General features: G+C 49.3%; 1 pseudogene; it reads left to right on the top strand.

The window, feature by feature from the left end:
* Positions 1-545: 545 nt before the first annotated feature.
* LOC123813087 lies at positions 546-16,175 on the top strand (annotated as a pseudogene).
* Positions 16,176-16,460: the final 285 nt, after the last annotated feature.

Raw genomic sequence — 16,460 nt, 5'->3', positions numbered from 1 at the left:
AATGATAGTGCCCACCTTTCTAGGTGGAACTCTAAAATCTCTGTTTGCTGTCCAGCAGCCTGCCCTGCCCTGCCCTTTCCCATACCAGAGGGGCTGTGACTTTTTCTAGCAAGTGGCTCTAGAGAGAAGGGGTCCCAGGGGAGGAAGAGATTTCCTGGGCAGCACAAGCTGTGGTCACCACAAGCTGTGGTCACCACAGAGATGCCACAAAAGAAGACTCCACAGAGGCCTTTTATGATTTCAGGGTCACCACACCCTAACAGCAAAGTCATTTCTACATTCAGTGCCCAGCTGCCCGCTTTACTGTAAGGTTATGTTGTAACACGGGGACCCTGCCCCTCATAAATAAGGGAGGGGTGGGGAAGTGCTTAGGAGGCAGGTAAATGGCTACCACTGAACCAGTGTACGTTGTCCTGACACAACTACTGACACAACAGGGTGATGACACAACTACTTCCAGCGCATAGGGGGTTCTGATGACAGCCTTCAAAAGGGGAGCGCAAAGAACCGCCAGGTGTTCTCCCCTCTTTCCAGGCCGCCGGGAAATGGAGTCCCTGGGCCCCATCCCCGAGGATCTCCTGGTCTGGGAATCTCCCGGCACCCCTCCTCCAAAACCCCAGGGCCTGCCTGGAGCCCTGCTGATGCTAGTCTGGTAAGAGGGGAGATGGGAGGCTCGGGCCCCTGGGTCCTAGGAGCTGCACCGCTGGCGATGAGCCCACGCCCCTCCCTCGTGTGGGAAGCTGCCCTGGGCATTCTGGGCTCCTGTGCTCCTCCAGGAGCTCCACCACATCGCGCGGTGCCTGCCCAGTGAGGGACACAGACGCGCCAGAGGGCAGCAGCGGGAGGAAGAGGGCGGTACACTGAGAGAAGGACTCCTGGACACAGACTCAGAAGGGCTCCTGAAACCAGACGGTGACTGGAAACCAGCCGAGCCACGCGTGTTTCCTAAAGGGCGGCGCCTTTGAATGGGAGAAGGGTCCCTGGGCAACCTCGAACTGAGCCAGCAGAGGGCAGCACGGTGGCTTTTCTTTGGGTTTCTTAGACAAACAGGCTTTGAGGCAAAAACCTGCCGTTATTTCAAACTGTATTTACTTTAATAAAAGACTCCCTTTCCTTTCCACTGGGCTCTGTCTCCAGAGTTTCCGCCTATTGGCGACGAGTGGTAGGGCCCCACCAGTTGTTTGGTCACAATCTCTCCCTGTAGCCAGATGGCAGGGAAAACCACGGACCTTCCTACCCCTTAATCATATTTATATATTAAGAATACAATCAAATTGTCCCTGCACCTTTTCTTACAATGCTTTCCATTGTTTTCATCATTTTCTAGATATTTTCCTCTTTTCTCATGTCCTTGCGAAAGAGATATCCCCACATGTTTTTCCTTCTTTTTAATGGCTGAATAATATTCCATATATATTTTATATATAATATTATATATATGGCATTTTCTTTATCCATTCATCTGTGGCTGGACACTTAGGTTGTCTCTGTGTCTAAGATATTGCAAATTATGCTGCAGTGAACACGGGGGTTCAAATATCTCTTCAATGCAGTGGTTTTGTTTCCTCTGAGCATACTCCCCAAAGTGGGGTTGCTGGATCATGTGAACCTTGAAGGCATCATTCGGAGTGGAGTCAGAGAAAGACAAACTCTCTCCCTCATGTCTGGAGTCTCAATGTAGCCGAACAACTAGGGGGGCCTTACTGCCTGTCACCCCCAGAGACAGAGTCCAGTGGAAAGAGAAATGGAATTTTTTATTTAGAATGTAACACAGCAGGTTTCTTGATGGCCCCCCACCCCTGCCAGAGGAGCACATAGGTGGTGGGCTGGAGGCCGCTGTGGTGGCTTTCCATAGCCTTGCTCATAGCTGAGGGGCGCAGGGCTTGCTGCCTGGCGGTGCCACCTCCTGGGACCTGCTGGCCCAAGCCTCCTCTCCACCCTTCTGACCAGCCTAGCGCCCCCAGCACTCCTGGTCAGGCCCAGAGTGCTTGGGGAGGGGGTGCAGGGCCTGCCCCCCAGCTGAACCGGGGCCATACAAAATCATAGAAAAAGTGGTCAGATTAAAGGCTACCACAGAGGGTGGGCGGTGGGGGAATTGGATGAAGGTGGTAGAAAGGTACACATGTGTCTACTTGTGAGGTAGAAAAGTGCTGAGAATGGAAAGTACAGCATGCAACTCGAGTTGACACTGAGGTGTGGTGTGTTTGGAAGTTGCTAAGATCCTAAAAGTTCTCATCACGAGGAAAAAAGATTTCTTTCTTCTTTTTGTATCTATATGAGCTGATGGGTGTTACCTAAACTTATTGTGGTAATCACTTTGCAATGTACCTGAGTCATGATGCTGTACACCTTACATTTACATAGTGCTGCATGTCAATTTTATCTCGAAGTCGAAGGGACAAAGAGAGAACTGCCCTCCAGTGGGCCCAGGTCTCACGGGCAAGTCTAAGCAAAAACACGGGGTTGGGGTGTGATAAAGGAAGCACCATAGCTCTCACATCAGCCCCAGACAGAACTAGAAACATAAAAACCTTAAAAAATCCTGGAGTGTTTGCCGTGAGGACTCCACACAGCCAAATACAACTCTGGTTCTCCTTGCTCAAATCATGGCTAATGGTGAGGCATATCTGGGCATCGAGATGCAAGAATGCGGTTGAGGGAGGGGGTCAGCCACCTCCTTGCACATATGAAAAAGGATGGAGATTCAACAAACAAGAATGTGACTAGTGCTGAACATCACCTAGGGGCTCTTCCTGCTGCTCGGTGTCCTTGTTAGATAGGACACGGGTCTCAAGGTCTGGGTGGTAGTTACTAAATGCTGTTCTTGCTAAATGTTAAAATGTAGCACAGTATCTTGTAGACGCAGCTGTAAACAGGATGAGTTTGGCAGGAACCCAACCAGATAAGGTAGCCAACTGCAAAGCAGAAATCAACACGTAATGAACCAAATAGTGTATATAAGCAATGGCTAACCCTCCCTCCCAGGGACAGGGCTTTGGATACGAGTTCAGTGCTTCCTTCACTCGCTCATTCACTTGAGTAAATCAAACTACCTACAATTACATCTCATTCTTTAATAGAACACCCCAAATGGTGAACCCCTTGTCACCCCCACCCAGCACATGCATGTGCATGCACATACTTGTTCTTGCCCCAACACACACACACTCCTTCACCACCACCCCCTTCTGAGAAGATAGGGGTCTTCTCTTTTGCCACTGGTTCTGAGATGTTTTTATCTGACCCTTCCTTTCTGAAGTTAAAAGAAACTCCTCCACCTGAACACTCTCTTAAGTAAGCACCCAACCCAGGGAGGAATTTCCTGTGGGATTTTGATTGTAAGTGATACCAGTAAAACCAGTAAGATTTTTTAAAGGAAAATAAGCGATAAAGTCCAGGAATGTTTTTGATTTTCAGTAACAGCCTTTCTTGGTATTCACGGAAATATCTCTAAGTTTTTGTCTCTTTTTTTATTAAATAAATCATCCTTTAAATTTTTCCCTTGAGTGCCTATCCTACACAATCTCTTCCCAGTCCCCCTCTCTTTCCAGCAGACAAGCCCCCATTCTAAGTCCTGCGTGCACAATTATGACCCCACTCGGAGGTGTACCAGGCTTAGGAACAATGGCAAGGCTTCAAAGGCAGCCCTGGGCTCTGGCAGACAAAGGAGACAGGTGCCACTGTGGTCATACTCTGCTCCATGCAGGGAAGTCACCTCTGACCTCCTCTCCCAGATGGGCAACTGAGGGAAACCCTGAGTCACTGGGCGACTCCAGCAGGGCTGTGGGAGCCCAGAACTCTGCTGAGAGTCAGCCACTGCCATGAATGAGAGGGTCCAAGGAGACCCGAGAGTGCAGGCTCTCGTGGAGCAGGCAGGCGGGTGGGTCCCACAAGACATAACTCGCAAAAAGCAAGGGCAGCCCTGGCCAGCGTGGTTCGGTTGGTTGGAGCGTGGTCCTGTAAACTGGAAGGTCGCAGGCTTGATTCCCGGTCAGCACACACGCCTGGGTTGCAGGTACAGTCCCCAGTCAGAGCGCATATGAAGGGCAGCTGATGGATGTTTCTCTCTCACATCGATGTTTCTCTTTCTCTCTTTCTTCCTCTCTGGAATTAAAACGAAAAAGCAATGGCTGGGTGTGCTCATCTGTACGATGGCCCCTTATGACTGCTTGACCGTGGGGTATGCTCCCCCTAATACAACCAAGGGGCTGTTTTCTCTGCACACCAAGGTAAGAATAACACAATAACCGCAAAATAATTTTATCACACGCTGTCCTGAGTTCAAATAATGCCCTTCTCTCTTTTAAGTTAATGCACATGCTTGAATTGTTTGGACCTGGCACACAAGGATTTTCACCCACCCAACATTTAGGAGAAAAACCATTTGCTCCATGAAGGTTATTGGTTAGTTCCTTGAGGAGTATGTTGCAGGCCTCCCCTGAACCTGTCTCCTGGATTTGAGACTTTTATGACCCCAGGCAAACTTTTGAATTGTTCTATAGCCTCAGATCTTTACTGGCTAACAGGAAAGACTACGTTTTGCCCGCCCACTCAACTGCTGATGGGCATTTGACTATTATGAATGATGCTGTCACATAACATATGTGTATGAGGTATGTGCGAATATGTTGCCTTCTGTAATTTTCAAAGAAAAGCAAATAAAATATTTAATGAAAATAAAGGTGTTAACCATATACTTCAAAAATCTGGAAACAACAGGCATTTTCTACAGATAATGTCATTCTTCTGTAGAGCTGAAAAAAAAAAAGGAGGAGGAGAAACCTGACGCTGGATACGGAGACCAACCTGGCAGCCACCCACAGGGCGTGCGGCCGGCAGAGCGGTGCGTTCGTACTGCAGTTTGTGTCAACATGTGAAAATCAGTAGAATGCATGCAAGCCTTGCATTTCACCGTGAGTCCAAAAGATGTGGCCGCACTGGGTCCCAGATCCCTCTCGTGTCTCCAGGAGCGGAGCTTGCCACTGCCTGGGCGTTACCTGTAATGTTGGCCTCTCCCTCGCCTTTGTGAAGTCCTCCTCACACTCGGTCATATTAAGTCCCCCACAAGTTTCAGTGAGTTTGTCTTTTTAATTCACTGGAATTCACAACGAAAATTTAAAACCCTTCTTCTACACAGTAGCCCTTCAAAGAGTGAGGTCACAATCTCTCTCTCTTTTTAAAAAATCAACTTTATTGTGGTGTCACTTACATGTAATGCTCACATTTTTAATGTATGGTTCTATGAACTTTAACATTTTTAATTGTGGTTAAAAAAAAAACACGGAAAGCTTTCCGCCTTAACCATTGGTTGGAAGATGAAACAAGGAACTCCCTTGTGACAGGCGACTTAGCTTGGACACGCAGGGCACAGTGCGAGCAGCCGCGAGCTCAGTCGGAGGCTCTTCCTGGTCAGGGAAACAGTGAGAGCCACCAGTCAACACAGGGCTGCGAGGCTCCAATCATTTATAAAACTTGGGCCTTTGGTAATTTATGTGTGGATCAGTTTGTTTATAATGTAACGAACCCTCCAACACATGAACTCAATCTTTCCCATAACTGACATTTCTCTATTGCACCTGCCCTTCCCTCTGCATTCCCCGATCCCCACTGCTCCCCAGTGGCAGTGGCTGCCACTCGGCATTTGTGCTTTCCTTCTCCCGCATCACAGATAACGAGGGGAGGTAAAGGGAGATGTGTGCTTCACCCACATGCTTAGTGTGGCTTGTATTTGGTCTTTACAACAATGGTATTATTCTGTACATTTTTCTGGAACTTGATTTTTCTACTCATCATTGTCACGAAGACTCAGCAAGGCTGCCACCTGCAGATGTGGGTCCCTCCCTCTCACTGCTCTGAAACATCCTATGGTGAGGACACACCATATTCCATGTTCCTGCTCCCACCAGTGGGCACAGAGCACATGACCAGTTTTTGCTGGATTAGCAGTGTCTAGGCACGTCTCCTGGGGCTCATGTACACGAGCTTCCCCAGTGCTTGGGAGTTCAAGTGTGTGAATGCTCAACTGCTGGGAATAGTGTCAAACTGCTTACCAAGTGGTTACCCCAGCTCACACTTCCTCGACCCCCCAACAATGGGTCCACTTCTATGGTGTTTGGTAATCCAAACATCTTAATTTACCTATGAATTGCCTATAAAAGTTACCTTATTGTGGCTTTGGCTTTCAGTTCCTGATGAATAAGGAGCTTGGGGATCACTCCATACACAAACGAGCTAGAAGCTTTTCCTCTTTTCAGAGTTGCAAGCCATGTCTTTTGTACTTTTCCTGTTGAGTTGTTTGATGATTTCTTCTGGATCTGTGCAAGTTCTTTATCTTTTTGGCTTAATTCTTTGTCAATTGCGAACTACAGTGACCATTTCCCAACTGTGACTTGCCTTTTCACTTTCATAAAGGTGTGTTTAGATGACCGAGGCCAACGTTAAGAAGGTCCGAGGTAGCCATCCTGTTTTAAGGAGTGCACGTTGAAGGGGAAATCCTTCTCTACCCCAAGGATAGAATTGCACGTAAGCCATCCATTTATTTATTTATTTTATTTCTGAAGTTATAGTTTTAATTTCCAGAATTTTCACTTGTGCTTTTCAACCCAGTCCCACCAAACTGCGAACTCCATGAGGGTGGGGCTGGGGACCTCACTGGTGGACCCTCAGCGTCCGTCCACTCAGGAGCAGACAGCCTGAAGATGTTCCGTGAAAATCAGAATTATGGAGTTGACACCAGTCCCAAGGTAGATGTGACTGCTCCCTCAGAGTCAAACATGGAGTCCCGCGTGTGTGTCACCGGGCTACGGATGTCACCGTCGGGTAGACCAGGAGAGAAGAGTGTGGTGGAAACAAGCACTGGGAGCTGAGGCCTGTCTGGGCAGAGCTTACTCATCTCCGCAGGTTTGCAGCCCAGAGAGTTGTGGGGCACCTGAGGTGGAGCAGCTGCCTGGGCTCCGCTGACACCTGGGTCTGGCACTGGGCAGCCACAGGGGTCAGGTACGTGAGAAGGCTCCCACCTGCTGGTGCAGGGAAGGTGAGTGCAGGTCCAGGTTAGCCCACATGGCGGGCACTGTGAGACACGCTTCTCCTTGTTCTAGCTGTCACGTCATTGTCATAGCTGTCAGTCGTGGTCCTAGCTGTCACGTCATGGTTCTCTCGTTGTGCCAGAAAAGCAGAGGGCTTGAAACTATTTCACGTTCCATAGAATGAGGCTCTGGAGCTCCTTGAGAAGGAGGCAGCATGAGGCTGTGAGACGAGACTGTTAGCAAAAAACGCTGAGAGCAACTGATCCTGCATCTTCATTGCACTTTGGCCCACTCCAAAGTGATGCTCACAGTGTTTCACATCTTCAAATGCCCTACCCTCTTTTCCCTCCACTCCCCACACTCTTATGGCAAAGGCAAACTATTTCCCTGGAATTTTCCCTGATTGAAGAGTATAACAGTAAACCGTGAAATCTTTAAAATGCTCATTCATTTACTGCTTGTAAGGAGAGTGTGACTTCCTGCAGAGAGCAGGGGGATCCTTCTATACATTTTATAGAGTTTTGTTATATGAACACGAATACTTGAATCTACCAATTTGCAATGAGGCATGAGTTGGTAGAATGAAAAAAGAACAAAGTGAAGTGAGTTTACACCAGAGGTTCTAGAAGGTGTAAAGTGTACACAAGACAAAGATGTTAGTGTAGGAAAAAGGGTAAGAAAGATGAACCAAAGGAAGGAAAAGAATCTAGAAAAAAATCAGGTGCATGCATTCAGCTGGAGAAGAAATGTGCTGGAGCCCCGGGGGGGGGGGGGCGGGCGCGGGCAGCGGGGAGCTGCCAATGTGGACTGCAGGGGCGTCCCCCTCTTTGGGCCCCACTTAAAGGGAGCGACATACAGCGAGGGCAGCTAAGGCAGACGAGCTGTTTCAGGTGAGGCCTCCCCCTAGACTTTGATAAACTCCCAGGTGCGGGCTGGGGAACGCTGTTCTGTGGTTTCAGAAATTCAGATTTCTGCCTGGCAGAGGTGGCGGTGGCGGCTGTGGCCACCGAGAGGTTCCTGGTTGGAGGTGCTGCCGGGTGATCACCGTATTTTGGAGGGAAGACTGAGAAGTACACGGCTGATACACAGGTTGTTCTGAATATTCCTGAAACACCAGTAACACGTCTGGAGAATGGACGCCGAGTGGCCTCTGAAGATTCTGGGCACACGCACCGTGGGGTCTGGATGGATGCTGGAAGTGGATGTGACAGTGAGAGGAAAAAGGGAACAGCTCCCTTTCTGGGGCATATGGCTTTCAAGGGCACCAAAAAGAGACCCCAGTGAGATCTGGAACTTGAGACTGAAAACACGGGTGCTCCTCTCAATGCCTATACTGCCAGAGAGCAGGCTGGATATGATACCACAGCATTTTCTAGTGATTTGCCAAAAGCTGTAGAAATCCTTGCTGATAGAATACAGAACAGCACATTGGGAGAAGCAGAGATTGAGTGTGAGCGTGGAGTAATCCTTAGAGAGATGCAGGAAGGTGAAACCAATTTTCAAGAAGTTGTTTTTGATTATCTTCATGCCACAACTTATCGAAATGTTGCACTTGGACAATTTTCAAACCAACTGACAATATCAAGTCTACAAATTGTAAGGACTCGGTGGACTGTGTGACTGCACATTCTAAGGGGCCAAGAAGGTACTCTCCGCTGCTCCACGAGCTTCCCATGGTGAACTACCTGAGTTAGCGACGTTTCATTCTGGGGACTCTGTCCACACACAGAGGAGAAGTGCTTGCTCTGCCTCCCCGCAAACACAGGAAGTGAGACTGGAGGGAGAGATGACAAGGTGCCTTCGGCACACCCTGCGATAGCTGTGAGGCTGTTGGTTGGGCACATCCGGCTCTGCCTCGGGGTTGCAAGCACACTGGGTACACCTGGATCACTCTTTGGGAGGAGGAATGAATCTGTCTGGCAAGCCAGCCCTGCCCCATTACTCAATTCTGTCACGGCTTCCGGCCCTTCCACACTTCCTACAGAGATACAGGATGGCGGGGTCTGCACGGCCTGTGAACCAGCCACTGTTGCAGACATGTGACATGCTGTTCCCAAAGAATGGACATGACTCTGCACAAATGTCACCAAATGGGAAGCCTCAGGAGCCAAAAACCTTCTGAAAACAAACATGTTGTTCCAGTCCGTGGCTCCGCTCCAACTTGTGAAGACATTGGTAGGCACATGCTATGTGGGAATAGAAGAGTTCCCATTCCTGAGCGTGATGCGAGAGCCGATGCCTTAAACACTGAGACAATTAGAGGAGCGCCGGCCAAATGAGCAGAGGAGAGGAGTCCCGCTGTTTTGGCTGTTTGCCCATTGAGCAGCTAGCAGCTCCTAACGGCGTTTGCAGTAACATATGCTGGCCTCACGGTTAAAAAGCTAATGCAAATATCACATTTATATACTATAATATAAATATATATTTATATAGGTAATCTGAATATATATACACATATATATGTATGTAAAGAGTTTGAGGAATCAATTCAACCTATGCTCGCAAGAGATTGCTTAACTGGAAACTCCACTTCCTGAGAATTCGCCAAGCAGACACTAGAGGGCAGCCCTGCCCAAGGAAAACCAAGTTCACAGGCGAAGCTCGCTCCACAAGCCAAGCAAGAATCAGGACAGTTCAGGTAGGCAGCTGGGTTTTGGAAGAACCTTCTTTCCGTTTTATTTTCTACGCTTTATAAGATTATGCAATGAAAATATATTGCATGACCAGGAAAACTGTTATTTAAAAATGAGGCATTTAGTCTTCAATTTTCTGCCAAATGGTACCGAAAATTACATATATTTGCCTTATGGCAAAATATTCATTGTTGTATCATCTCAGCGGAAGGAATAAGAAGTCCTCTTGGTACTAATCTTTCAACTTCTCAATGGGCTTGACATTTTTCTCCATAAAAGCTTGGGAATACTCTGAATACGAAACTGAAAAAAGTTCTGGGAGTGAAAACAAGGTATTCACATCCCTTAGTTCAAGGACTACTTCCACCTGGGTAACAATATTCTCACCCCTGGGGACTGATGACTAAACGTTTAAAAATTCTTATTCTCAAACATTTGTTTACACATTCCCTTCTGTTTACAGAATACTTCAAGGACAGAACGCACGGTCATTTAACGAATTACCCCAAAACTTAGCAGCTCAAAACAGGCATTTTCATTTCTTCCCTATTCACGAGTCAGACTTTCAGGAGAAGCTCAACGGATCAGCTGTCGCTTGGAGCTACCACCCGCTTGCGGACTGTGGCCTGCTGGGGCTCCGGGCCTGGACAGCATGGTGGCTCAGTCAGAGGGCTGTGACCGGCCAGCAACACAGTCCCGGGGCACCCCTCCCGCGGTGGCCCCGCACAGCGGCAGTTGGCTGGGAAAGCCACGGAGGACTCTGGCGAGGTCTCATTGCCACTCACACAGCCCTTTGGGATCCAGAAGGGTCTTCTGCCTTTTCCTAAGAAGTAAGGCAAACATTACCTCCAAGGAGAAGCTTCGACAGGTTTTGTCATATCGATCAAACGCAGAGGCAGCAGACCCTTCTTAGTAGTAAGTTGTCGCTGAACACGTGGCTGCCACTTCTGTGCCCAGTCGGTCCTCAAGCAGGGCTGTGAGACCACGTCCTGGGGAGGGAGGGGGTGGGCGGGGTGAGGAAGGTGCCTTGCTCACGTTCTTCCTTTCATTCTAAAATGAAAAGGCCTCCCCTGCCCTTCTCTTTGCCTCCTTCCGGATTGCGGCCCGGGCACCATCTCCACCTGGGAACTAGGAGCCCTGTTGGAAGACGGTAGGATGACAACATAGAAGAAGGGGTCCCTGGTGGGTAGGGATGGGCTGTAGCAGCCCCCCCAACACCCCCCACCTGAACTTTTGAGTGAATGAGAAGTAAACCGTCTTACTTAGGCCACAGTCACGCCGGGTCTCTGTGTTTCGGCTGCCAGGCAGATACCATATCAAAAGAGGGTCGTCTGCTTGTAACGTAGGTGTACCACGCGTCAACATGGTCACTGGCACAGATGCCACACCAGCAGGAATCCCCAGTTTGGGGTGCGATGCAGGAGAAAACTTTATGCAGTGCAAACATTTCCACTTCAATAAGAGCGGCTGCAGAACAGCAGGGCAGAACCTGGAGACACAGCCTCCACGCTTTCTGGAAAGGGACGGGACTGCCGAAGCCCGCAGGGAGCTGACCTATAGACAGAAGTTCCCTCCTTCCCTCCCCTGGGTTCTGATTGGCCCATATTCATGCAGATGAGGACTCTAAATTCTCACAGTGTGACTGGTTCAAAAGGCACCATCCTGATTGGTTAGGGTGGAGCCACTCTGATTGGTCCGTGAAAATACTAATGGGGATATTGTTGTGCTCCTCCATTAGGGAAAGCCCCAGTCCTATTGGTTGAATAGGCGTCCAGGAACTCGTATATAAGGGTTGGCTCAAGGCAGGGACACTGTTCAAGCTTCTCCCTGAAGCGGGGCTGATGTGGGAGTCTCTCGTGCAGAAGTGGCTGCTGGGCTCTGTTTTTACATTTGAGCCCAGTTAGCCTCCAGGAGCCCTTCTCAACAGGTCCATTCATTCTCGGGGTCAAACAATGAATCTTCTGGGAATGAACACACAGAACCTTGCATCGTGGCTTAGGCAATGGTCACCAACGTAAATCCCTTCCCTTTCCCTTTGACAGAAAGAGTAATGGGAACAATAACACTGAATGGAAATCGACCAGAGGGTGCAGGGCCCCTGACTTGTTCTGGAGGGTCTCCCACAACAATGATAACAGCAGGCAAGAGGGTCCAGGAAAGGTGTAGGACATATACTCCCAAAAATACTTAAGAAGGAAAAATAATCTGCTTCCTGTCAATCAGCAGTTCTGGGGCCTCTAAGGATTTCGGTTGTCATGTGTGACCCTGGGAAAGCCTAGTTCTGGGGAATTGTCATTTGATTCCACTGAACAATTACTTTTTCCAACCTTTCCGCAAATCAATGTGTCTGTGGGACCGCACTGTGGCCAGGGAGCTGGAGCAAGGTTGCTGGTGGGCTTCTAAGAAAGGAGCTGCGCAGCCAGCATTCACTGTTGCCCTTTCTTCTGCCTTAACTATGGGTGTGGTGGCTGGAGCGCCCTCAGCCATGGAGTGCCCTCTGGGATGGAAGCTGAGGAGGGTGAGACAGAGAGAAAGGAGGCCCCTGGCGCCGGAACCACCAGGCCAGTAGCACACCACCCAGCTCTCCTACGTAGGTACTGTGACTTGGGGCTTCTACTGTATACAGCTGAATCTCATCCGACCCACTCACTGTAAGAGCCAAATTTCAGTTAAGCCAAAGGAAGCAGAGGAGGAAGGGTAATAGCCTTTGGACTTCCCAAGCCCCTTACTTTCAACATCTAGGTGAGAGGAGCAGAAGGTGGGATCAAAAGTGAACCTAGGGAAAGGAGGGCACTGAGACAGACTTCTTTAGGCTTGGGCTGTTGCTTTCACATGTATTAGTTCATCTTCACAACCACTCCGGGGGAGGGGGGGAGTATTATTGTCCCACCTCCCAGGAAGGGCCTCTCTGGCAGGACAAATGGCTGCAGGTCCAGCTCAGGTCCACCACACAGTAGGGCCTCAGCCACCAGTCCTGTATCTATGACTCAGGACAGGAGGTGTATCCCTCACTGCCAGGAGCCCTACCTCTGCTGCGGGTATGAACTCTGTGACTTGCCCAGGTTAGGGGGATGGTAGGTGGAAAACAGATTTTTCAGGCTCCTGCTGGAAGCAACCCACTGACCCCTATGGAAATCCTGTCAGGAAGCCTGAAATCCCTTGTGTTAGTTAAAAGATATTCAAGATAGAAGGTAGCCCTGACCAGTGTGGCTCCATTGGTTGGGAATCACCTCACAAGGTGAAAGGTCTCTGTTTCAATTCCCAGTGTGCGTGTGTGCCTGGGTTGTGGGCCCTGTCCCCAGCTGGGGGTGTGCAGGATGCGATCAATCAATGTTTCTCTCTCACATTGACATTTCTCTCCTTCTCTTGCCCTCTCTCTGAAAATAAATAAATAAATATTTTTTAAAAAGATAAATGGTTAAAATTGTGATACAGGTAAATATTTGACAAGATTATAAAACAATTTACCATAGGGTACATATAAATGTTTAACCTGTATAAAGCCAAATAAGCTTTGTAACTTTGCAGGTTTTACTGTAAAGAAATCTTACCTGCTTATTCACTGTGTGTGTAAGAAAGAAATCTGGTGGGTGGAAACAGATGAGGGAAAGTGTGGAACCGTAGTGTTATCTGCTTTCTGGTTTTCTAAAATGAACGTGTATTGTTCTTGTAAAAAGAAAAAATGTAAACGGTATCTTTCATTTGTCAAAAAATAAATTAACAGAGCCACTTGAAGACTGAGTGAGAGCCGCTGTGCATGATGTAGGTCTCAGCCCTTCGCGGTGTTCGAACGGGGCAGAATCACCTTTGCGCCAGACCTGGAGCAGCACTGTGCCCTGGGAAGCCCTCTGCAGAGCCAACCAGAAGGCAGCTATGGGACTGATGACTAACTGGGCTGAAAACTGAAAACGGTTTGTAGAATTATCACCACTGTTACCTGCACCAGAAGGAATGCCTGCCTTCCGGGGATGTGATTGTTCCCCTTCTCCGTCTCACAGACACCCATTGCCTTTGTCTCCTAATCCGAACATTACTTGGGTCTCTGCCTGAATCAGTGATTCCCAAATAGCTCTTCCTTTAGTTACTGCAAAGGGTGCTGGGCCCCAGGCATGTCTGCTCCGGACCAGCTTGTAGTGTGTGGGTCTTTGACTTCATGCAGGAAAGATTTTGTAACACGAGTCCAGGTGACTACGAGGGTATGTTTATGAGAGCTGGGGACAGTGAAAGTAGGAAGGGCCTCTGATAGAAGCAGCAACAGGAAAGAGCTTAGGCGGGGCTGCCTGGTTCTCCAGAAACGTTATAGGAAAGAAGTGAGCCCAGTGGGCATCCCAAGATTCAAAAATTATAAAGTCTTTTTCTTGACCTTTGAGATTTTTAAGATCTTTGGAGTTTTTCAGAATAATTCCTGAATCACTTCAAATAAAATTTCTCTTTATAAAAGGGGAAAGTTAAACTAATTAGGCTTATTTGGTATGTTAAATGATATGGGAAGCATTAATTTATGTCAAATAAATTATGTTAAACCTTTGATTATATTTATATAGCTATGTTATAAATGCAAAAACATTTACATTCTGTGTCTCTGAAAATTATAAACACTCTCATGTCTTTGAAATGTAAATACTCAGAACATTGCCCACAGAAACTAAAGGGGGGAAAATGGCCTTTTAAAAACACAAATTGCTGTGTAAGCTCCCTTATCAAAATTAAATATGGTTTTTACAAAGCCACTGGAAAATAGTAAAAATAAAGCAAAATGACTGTATATGAAAAACAGATGTGTGTTTTCAGAGGAAGGTATGAGGCACAGAACTGAAGGACCCAGGGGGACCTGGTGTGGGACCCCACCCCAGTCACACTACAGGTGAGATCCCATCAGAATTATCCTGGTAAAAGGGGAGGGCAAAGGCTGACAGCCTCCTGCAGTGGAGTGAGGGTGGAGCCGGGAGCCAGGGGAGAATGGCAGGAAGTAGTGAAGGACTGTGGTTCTGAGATAAGGCAACAGTGCCAAGGCCAAGGTGATGGAGTGGTGGGCTGGCCCAAGCTGCTGCTGGACCACCTACAGGCAGCTGAGACCTTCCACCCATGGGGACTTGTGACCAGCACAGGCTGTGCCAGTCACAGGTGTTTCTGTCTGGGCCCACCTGGCCTGGGAGCTGGAGGGGCTGGGTGAGCTATGGAATTGCCTTTAAATCTTCAAACTCAAGGTTAACAGAATTCTGTAGCATTTAATACCATGGTACTTTTCTTGTTGGTGTTTCCGCTTGCTTTGTTTGCATAGGACAATCCTGAGTTTTAAGGGGAGGCTGTCCTACACACAGGAAGCAAACCTGAGGAAGCTCTGAAATGTGAACGTAGCCTCCCCGGGGACCCACATCCAAAGGAAGGAAAACAGGATACAGGGACCCCTGAGAAGATGGCCTGTATATCTGAGAGCTGTGCCCCCTCTGCAGCCTACCTGGGAGGGCTGTTGCCCCTGCCCAGCCCCGTGGGCCAACTGCTGCTTGGCTTGGAAGTCCCGCCCACCCACCACCTCTGGTGCCTGATGGAGGGGAGGCCAGAGTCTGAGGGAGGCCGCCCTGGGTGAAGGGGTCAGAGGTGAAGGGTGGAAAGAGTAGTCCAGCATGAGGTGGTGGTTAACAGCATGGGTTCCATTCAAACCCCTGCTCCACCCCGACCAAGTGTGATCTTGGACAGCCTCTATTCTCACTTGTAAAAGGACCTACTGCCCACAGCTGCTATGAGGACTGAATTAGTTTACATTAATCTCGGAGCAGCGGGAGCAGTGCACTTGGCCAGCAGTTGTTACATCGATGCAGAGTGGCTAAGAACACGGAGTCTGGCAGCCCTGGCACTGCGGGCTCACGAGGCCCCTTTCCCTGTCCATAAACCACAGGTCATGTCCATAGCCCTAGCCCAAAGTTGAGTTAAACAGTCCATCCAGGAGCACGTGGGAAGGCCAAAGTAGCCCTACAAGATCCTGAAAGGTGAAACTGAATGTCTGACTTTCGTTCCCTGGGCACACTGGGAATTCCTGAGGCCAGGAGAGGTGCCAGAGCAGCTCCACTGGTGACTGGTGACTCTGCCCCACAACGGCTGACCCATCTGGCGTGTAGCATCTGGGTGGTTTCTGTCGACAAAGCCACCCAGCCTGGGGTTTTCAAACCCGCTACTGAAATCGAGTCGGCAGATCACAACCAGCACTCTACATGACACGGGTAACTAGTTTGCCAGCACGTGTTCCGAGTGGCACTGTGAATGCCATCCACACACGCATCACGGTCCGGGCATACCCGGGAATCGGCTCTGCAGCCCGGAGCGCAGGAACAGGTACTGCGGGACGCCCCAAGTGTCGCCTGCGCCAGCAGAGGGCGCCCTGTACACTGCATCCACTCCTGCAGCGACTCTCCCCGCCCCCGCCCCCCCCCCCCAATTGCCCACTCTAGTTCTCTGGGCGCACAAGCAGCCCAAGCCCCCGGAGGGCCCACAGTCCACTTCCAGAGAAGACTGGCCGTAGCGGGTGTCGTCTTGGACCCCGCCCACCTTCTAGCCAGGACTTGGTTTCACACCAGACCCCTCCTGGCTCTCCCGGGCCTGGCCCCACCCAACCCTCTTCCAGTCAACTGCTTCCCTTCCTTCAACTGATCCACTTCCTCCTGTCCACCCAGCCCTTCCTGTAGTCTTCACTCTCCCCTCCTTCCTTTTCTGTTTCCACCTTTCACCTCCTTGGGGGCCACCCCCCTCCCCCGTCTTTTCCAGGACACACACTACACACATGCTACACACATACACACGCACCCAG

This window comes from Phyllostomus hastatus, unplaced genomic scaffold (assembly GCF_019186645.2).
Source record: "Phyllostomus hastatus isolate PE091 unplaced genomic scaffold, TTU_PhHast_1.1 phas_contig_150, whole genome shotgun sequence".
Classification (NCBI taxonomy): domain Eukaryota; kingdom Metazoa; phylum Chordata; class Mammalia; order Chiroptera; family Phyllostomidae; genus Phyllostomus; species Phyllostomus hastatus.
Note: the sequence above shows the minus strand (reverse complement) of the source record. Positions and strands in the feature narration are given on the sequence as shown.